Source organism: Monodelphis domestica, chromosome 6 (assembly GCF_027887165.1).
Source record: "Monodelphis domestica isolate mMonDom1 chromosome 6, mMonDom1.pri, whole genome shotgun sequence".
In the NCBI taxonomy this organism is placed as follows: Eukaryota; Metazoa; Chordata; class Mammalia; order Didelphimorphia; family Didelphidae; genus Monodelphis; species Monodelphis domestica.
Genome location: NC_077232.1, coordinates 105,867,309 through 105,875,254, shown reverse-complemented (window position 1 = coordinate 105,875,254; position 7,946 = coordinate 105,867,309).

Sequence of the window (7,946 nt, the reverse complement as noted above, 5' to 3'; positions counted from 1 at the left end):
TTTAAGTCACTCACCCATTTTGAATTTATCTTGGTGTAGGGTGTCAGGTGTTGATCAATTCCTAATCTCTCCCACACTGTCTTCCAATTTTCCCAGCAGTTTTTATCGAATAGTGGATTTTTGTCCCAAAAGCTGGGATCTTTGGGTTTATTGTATACTGTCTTGCTGAGGTCGCTTGCCCCCAGTCTATTCCACTGATCCTCCTTTCTGTCTCTTAGCCAGTACCAAATTGTTTTGATGACTGCTGCTTTGTAATATAGTTTAAGTCTGGGACTGCAAGGCCCCCATCATTTGTGTTTTTTTTTCTTTATTTCCCTGGAGATCCTTGATCTTTTGTTATTCCAAATGAACTTTGTTATGTTTTTTTCTAAACCAGTAAAGAAATTTTTTGGGAGTTCAATGGGTATGGCACTAAATAGATGAATAAGTTTGGGTAGGATGGTCATTTTTATTATATTGGCTCGTCCTATACATGAGCAGTTAATGTTTTTCCAATTGCTGAAGTCTAGTTTTAGTTGTGTGGAGAGTGTTTTGCAGTTGTGTTCATATAGTTCCTGTGTTTCTCTCGGAATGTAGATTCCTAGGTATTTAATTTTGTCTAAGGTGTTTTTGAATGGGATTTCTCTTTCTAGTTTTTGCTGCTGAGCTGTGTTGGAGATATATAGAAATGCTGATGACTTATGTGGGTTTATTTTGTATCCTGCAACTTTGCTAAAGTTGTTGATTATTTCAATTAGCTTTTTGGTTGAATCTCTAGGATTCTTTAAGGAGACCATCATGTCATCTGCAAAGAGTGATAACTTGGTCTCCTCCTTGCCTATTTTGATGCCTTCAATTTCTTTTTCTTTTCTAATTGCTACTGCTAGTGTTTCTAGTACAATGTCAAATAGTAGAGGTGATAAGGGGAATCTTTGTTTCACTCCTGATCTTGTTGGGAATGCATCTAGTTTATCCCCATTGCAGATGATATTAGCTGATGGTTTTAGAAATATACTGTTTATTATTTTTAGGAACGACCCTTCTATTCCTATGCTTTCTAGTGTTTTTAATAGGAATGGATGTTGTATTTTATCAAAGGCTTTTTCTGCATCTATTGAGATAATCATGTGGTTCTTGTTGGTTTGCTTGTTAATGTGGTCAATTATGTGAATGGTTTTCCTAATATTGAACCAGTCCTGCTTCCCTGGTATAAATCCTACTTGATCATGGTGGATGACCCTTCTGATCACTTGCTGGAGTCTTTTTGCTAGTATCCTATTTAAGATTTTTGCATCTATGTTCATTAAGGAGATTGGTCTATAGTTTTCTTTCTCTGTTTTTGACCTGCCTGGTTTTGGAATCAGTACCATGTTTGTGTCATAAAAGGAGTTTGGTAGAACTCCCTCTTTGCTTATTATGTCAAATAGTTTGTATAGTATTGGGATTAACTGTTCTCTGATAGAATTCACTGGTGAATCCATCAGGCCCTGGGGATTTTTTCTTAGGATGTTCTTTGATGGCTTGTTGGATTTCATTTTCTGATAATGGATTTATTTAAGAATTCTATTTCTTCTTCTGTTAGTCTAGGCAGTTTGTATTTTTGTATATATTCATCCATATTGCCTAGATTGCTGTATTTATTGCCATATAATTGGGCAAAGTAATTTTTAATGATTGCCTTCATTTTCACATTTTCTTAAGGTACATTAATGCTCCATTTTATTCTCCACTGCTTAGAATGCTAGAGTTGGTGTGCAGAAGATGGGCACAGATTCCTCTGCCAACACTTATTAGCTATGTGATCATAAATTGTTTAGTCTCCCTAAATCTTAATTTCTCCATCTGTAAAATGGGGAAAAGACTAACTATTATATCAATTTCACAAGATTTTGGTGAAGCTAAAATAAAGTAATGGATTAAAATTTCCTTCAAATCTTAAAATTCTTTAAGGTTTAAAACAATTGAAACTTTTTATTTATTACATATAAATGTCAGTTTTATTGTTTCACTTCAGTCTTAGATTTAGACCTGTGATATTATTAGTGTGGGAAAAGTTCCTAAAGCATGGGCAACTATATTATTTGACTATGGTCACACAGCTAAAATAATTTAGAGAATAATCATGAACCTATGTCCTCCCAATTTCCCAACTATGATAAACGTCTATTCACTGTGCCTCGTCTCCTCAATTATCCAAAATTTGTTCACCCATTCTAGAATGTTTTCATACATTATTTGTTTATAGTCTTTTCTGATTAAAATAGTGCTACTAATTGTCAAAAATACAAAATATAAAAAAGAAATATGATGACAGTAATTGTAGAAAGATGATTGTAAAGTGCTTAGCACAGAGCCTGTCACATAGTAAGTACTTAATAAAATGTTAGTTGTTGCTGTTATACCACACTGTATGGCAGATCTGAAAAGTAATTTGGAATTATGCAGGAAAATGGTTAAAATGTCCATAACTTTGAACCTAATAATCTCACACAAAATGTATTCCCTTCATCCTCTCTGGAGGGTTAATATGGAATGAATGTGATGAAGCTTGAAACAAAAAAAGAAAAGATCTGGAGGCATCGAATTTGGATTCTATCGGTTTTTGATGCAGAGTAAAAGAAGCAGAATCACTAAGACAACATAACTGAATGTTCTATCATGATCAAGTTTGAGTGAGAAGAAAAGAAAAGAAAATGCCTCTTTCTACCTCCTTTTGAAGGAGGTGTGATCAACTGTGAATATAGAAGTTTGAATATACTATCAGACTTAGTTCCTTTGTTGCTTTTAAAATTTGTTCTTCTAGATGTCATTCTAAGGAGGTGAACAGGGGGCATGATGGTTATGTGAAAAACAAAAGATACCATTTTTAATACTATTAAAAGGTGTTGCTATGGATATTTGGGCACAAATTATACCTTTTATTCTATCATTGCTATTTTGGGTCATAAACACAGACGTCAGGTTGGATTCACACACATAAATCATTCAGTTACTTTTCTGGCATAATTCTAAACTGTCTCCCAGAATCATTAGTTCAATTTGTAACATGACTAACATAAAACTTGTGTGCCCTGCTCCTAAACCCTAAATTCACACCCTAATCTCATGGGCTCTTCATTTTTGACGGTCCCCATGAAAAAAAAAATCATTGTAAGTTGATAGGTGATACTTAAAATTGTTTTAATTTGTACTTCCATTATTTTGTGATTTGAATTTTTCATGTGCTTATTGATAATATTTATTTTAATTTGGAAAATTTGTATTTCCTTTGATATGAGGAAATTATTTAATTTTATTCTTAGATGTTTGCATCAATTCCCTACACATTTGGAATGCCCAATGCTTTATAGAGATGTTTGATTCAAGTGTTTATTTTTTTCTTATTTTGCTTTTTTTTCCCTTCTGATTCTGGATCCTCTTATTTTGCTCTATTTTAGTATGGTCCTATGGTTTTGCTCAGTTAAAGAACTCTTTTTTTTAAACCCTTACCTTCCATCTTGGAGTCAATATTGTGTATTGGCTACAAGGCAGAAGAGTGGTAAGGGTAGGCAATGGGGGTCAAGTGACTTGCCCAGGGTCACACAGCTGGGAAGTGTCTGAAGCTAAATTTGAACCTAGGACCTCCCATCTCTAGGCCTGGCTCTCAATCCGCTGAGCTACCTAGCTGCCCCCTCAGTTAAAGAACTCTTAAGGAAATAACTCTTCCTATAAGTATAGAAATGCAACCTATTTTCAACTTATTTCCTTAGATAGCTACTGTAGGTATTGAGAGACCAAGTGACTTGTATAACATAAACAGTATTTGTCCAAGGCCAAGGACTTTCTGAAAGTGAAGCAAGATTTTTATTCATCTACAAAATATTTTTTTTAATTTTACACAATTGAAGTTAGCTATTTTATCTATTATAGTTTTCTTTGTTTATGACTGTCTTGTTATAAATCTTTCTCCTCTAGCTATGAAAGAAATAACCTTTTATTACTTATAATTTTTAATGATGTAGATTTTATTTTTAAAGTGCTTATCCATTTGGAATTTATTGTGAAATATGAAATTAAATGTTATTTTCTGCTAAACTGCATTCATATTTGCAGGCAATTCTTATCAAATAATTATGACTAATAATTCAACTTGCATTCTTGGATTTGTCAAATACTTCTTAGGTCTTGCTTAGCTAGTCTATTCTGCTGAATTTTTTTGTTAGTACAATATGGTGTTGATAATTGCTACTTTATACTTTAATTTGAGAGCTGGTTCATTCTAGAATTCATTTATTCTGCTTTTTCATAATTTTCCTTGGGGGTGACCATCATTTGGGGTAAGTGCATGTTATTTGGGGAATGGCTGAATAAATTATGGTATAGAATTATGACATAATTCTCTTGTGCTGTAAGAAATGAAAGAAATGTTAGTTTCAGAGAAAACTGGGAAAACTTATTTGAATTAATGCTGAGTGAAGTGGACACAACCAAGAAAACTATATATGTATACGTATATATATATATATATATATATATATATAAACAGCATTTTAAAGACAAACAACTTTAAATATTTAAGAATTCCAATCAATGCAATAAATAAGTTCTATGCCATAAGACAGATGATAAAGGTGCCTAATGCCCTTATAGAGAAGCAATGAGTCCAAGTTGCAGAATGGGACATATTTTTGAACTGAGCCGATGGGAATTTATATTATTTTGTTATGCATATTTGTTAAAAAGGATTATGTTTTTGTGTTCTTTTATTTTCAATAGGGATGTGATGGGGGATGGGAAGGAAAGAAAATAAATTCTTATTAATTGAAAAAATAAAATCCAGAACTTATCTTCACACTTCATATCGTCTTCTTCCATATGAATTTTCCCATTAATTTGTCTAATTATACAAATGATCCCCTTAGTAATGTGATTGATAATTGCACTAAAACTATGTTTTGTGCAATTCGAACTATTTTTTAATATATAGAAATCTTCCTCACTATCAAACATTTTTTCTCATTTTGAGGCAATTGAACTTGATTATTTCTAAATGAATTAAATTTTGTGTTTTTTGTCTACTAGTATCTTGTGGGTCCTATCAAATCATATTTAGCTCTTCATTTTCAATATGTCTCTGAATAATTTTCTTTTTTCAATGACCTGGATTGTGATATTAATGGATTTGTTTTCTGATGTTTTCTTGTGAGACCAAAAATTCTCAGAATGCCTTCGAATATTCTGTCTTTCATGTAAATTGTTTTATTTTTATGTTCTATTGCTGTGTTTTGACTTTTCTATAATGCTTTTTAATCATGTTGCTACTTCTTGCACAGTTTCAACCATTCTCTTTTTTGACTTATTTACTATCATAATTAAATTCTGTACCTTTTGTTCTAAATCATCCATTCTATTTAAAAATAAGCTTTAAAATTTTAATCCTCTTAATTTTTTTAATTTAACTTCTCAACCACCCTGGAACTTCTTACATTTATTTTAATAAAATTCCTGTGGATCTAGTTGTAGTTATGGCAGCATTCGTGCCCTTTTCTGGAAATTGATTCCTTGTATTTATTTCTCAATTTGTGTGTTCCCTTCATTGTAGGTCTTTTTTCTTTGTTCATCTGTTCTGTATCCCTTCTGTCTTTTTAGTGGAGTATTCTTTGTGAAGATATATTTCTTTTCCATTCAGTTTGTGGTAATTGCTATTTTAATTCAATTTTTCCCATCTTGCTATTTTGACATGCTGATAGGGAGCTAGATATGCATATGACTTCACTCAGCCATTTTCATTTTTACAATTTTTAAAGATATTCCCATATTTGAAAAATATTTTGATTTAGAGCATTCATGTTTTTAATAATACATTCAGGGTTATGTAACAAGTGATATTTTCCCTGCCAATTCATTTAGCATAATGGATTCTAAATAGTATTTATGCCAAAAGGTAAAATTGCAACCAGAAAAATGCATTTTTGCAGGAAACATTTTGAAAGTAAGACAATGAGACTGAGAGTGCTAGAAGAAAAAAAAGAGAGTGAACATTTTGGCTTAGAAAGTGGATCTTTAAAAAAAAATCTCACTGAGATGAAGCAAAACAAAAATGATATTCTTGGCTCCAGTGGCCTAGAACCTGAACATAAAGACAAAGGAAAAGCATTTGAAAGTTCGTCTCATTATATTGTTGAAGTTGACATTGGCTTTATAATTTGGTAAATCTTAAGTATATGTTATGTGAGAAGAGAGTCACAAAGTGCTATCTTTGAGGAGAGTGTTTGTTCCCCTGGTATAGTTCACTGTAGCAATTGAATTCATTAGTTTTAAAAGGTGATCTGCTGAAGATTTTGGAGAAATTAAAATGTTGTTAGGGAGATCCCAAAGGAAAGAAAATATGTAGTTGGTAAAATATAATTAAACCTATTTTTTAACTACAAAATTTGGGATGGGCATTTGCTCCCTCTATTCTCATTTTATTTGTCATGATTTCTACAAATGTGAAATAGCAAATATCTTCTTTCTCCAAATAAGTACTACAAGGGATCTCTCAATGTTGTCTTCAGTATTTTTCCTCTCCAATGCCTCATGTTGTCAAACTAATTTTAAATGTCATTTTCAGCAAATTACTCCCTCCTACAGAACCCAGAATAAATTCTTACTGCCTTTAGGATTAAACCTGAATTCTTTAGAATGGGGCAGGGTACTCACTGACTAAAATTTTTGTATTCGTTTATTTAGATTTGGTTTTTACATACTCCCTCTCCTTTGAGTCTTACAACATTTCTAAAAGGGAGACTCTATAGGTTCCCTACAGTTCCTTTAATTTTTAGTTATAGCCATTTTCAGATGAAGAAACTAAAGTTTAGAAGGGTCAAACAATTTCCTCATAGTTACATTGTTAAATGCTGAGTCTAAATAAGTCTGTGCTGACTCTAATATCAACATGCTGTCCATATTGGCATGGCATAGACCAGATGGCATCCTACTTGTCTTTGAAGGTGAAATCCAAATTCTTTCTCCTTCATGAAGCTTTTCCTAAAGCTTTTTGTCAAGTTGTGAGTGATCCTCTCTTGTCTGATTCCCACAGCAGCCAAATTTCTCTTTTGCATTTCATTTTTTAAAAATCAGATAAATTTTATTTGCATATAACATTTTCAGAAGTCAGCCATCCTTGGGAAAGTGGATAGAGAGCTAGTTTAGAGTAAGGTACATCTCTGTTCAAGTCCCACTTCTGACACACAAGCTGTAGGCTTCTCTTTATTACTTGTCCCTAATCAAAAGCAGTCAAATAACTTTCTTCTTTGTATTCCCCTTATGCTAAGAATATTCCACTTTCTCTTTCTTTGCCCATGCTCTTCATACTAGTTAGAACATTCTTTACCTCATTTTCTTACTCTATTTCATGGGTGTCTTTGAGATGGATAAATTCAACTTACTCTTACTTTAATAAGTTGTCAATACTAAAATAAAGAAAACATAAAATAATAGTTTCTAGCATTCATGTAGCTACATTTACATACATTTCACTTAAAAGGGTGGAAAAGTGACCTCAGCAAGACAGTCTAAGACAACCTCCAGGAAGTAATGCAGAGTGAAAGGAGCAGAACCAGGAGAACATTGTACACAGAGAGTGATACACTGTGGGACAATCAAACGTTATGGACTTCCCCATTAGTGTCAATGCAATGTCCCTGGACAATCTGCAGGGATCTATGAGAAAAAACACTTTCCATAAGCAGAGGACAAATGGTGGGAACAAAAACACTGAAGAAAGGCAACTGCTTGACTACAGGGGTTGAGGGGACATGATTGGGGTTGTAGACTCTAAATGAACATCCTAGCGCAAATACCAACAACATAGAAATGAGTTTGGATCAAGGACACATGTGATACCCAGTGGAATCACACATTGACTATGGGAGGGAGGATGTGAGGGGAGGGAGGAAAGAAAATGATTTTTGTATTCAATGAATAATGTTTGAAATTGACCAAAT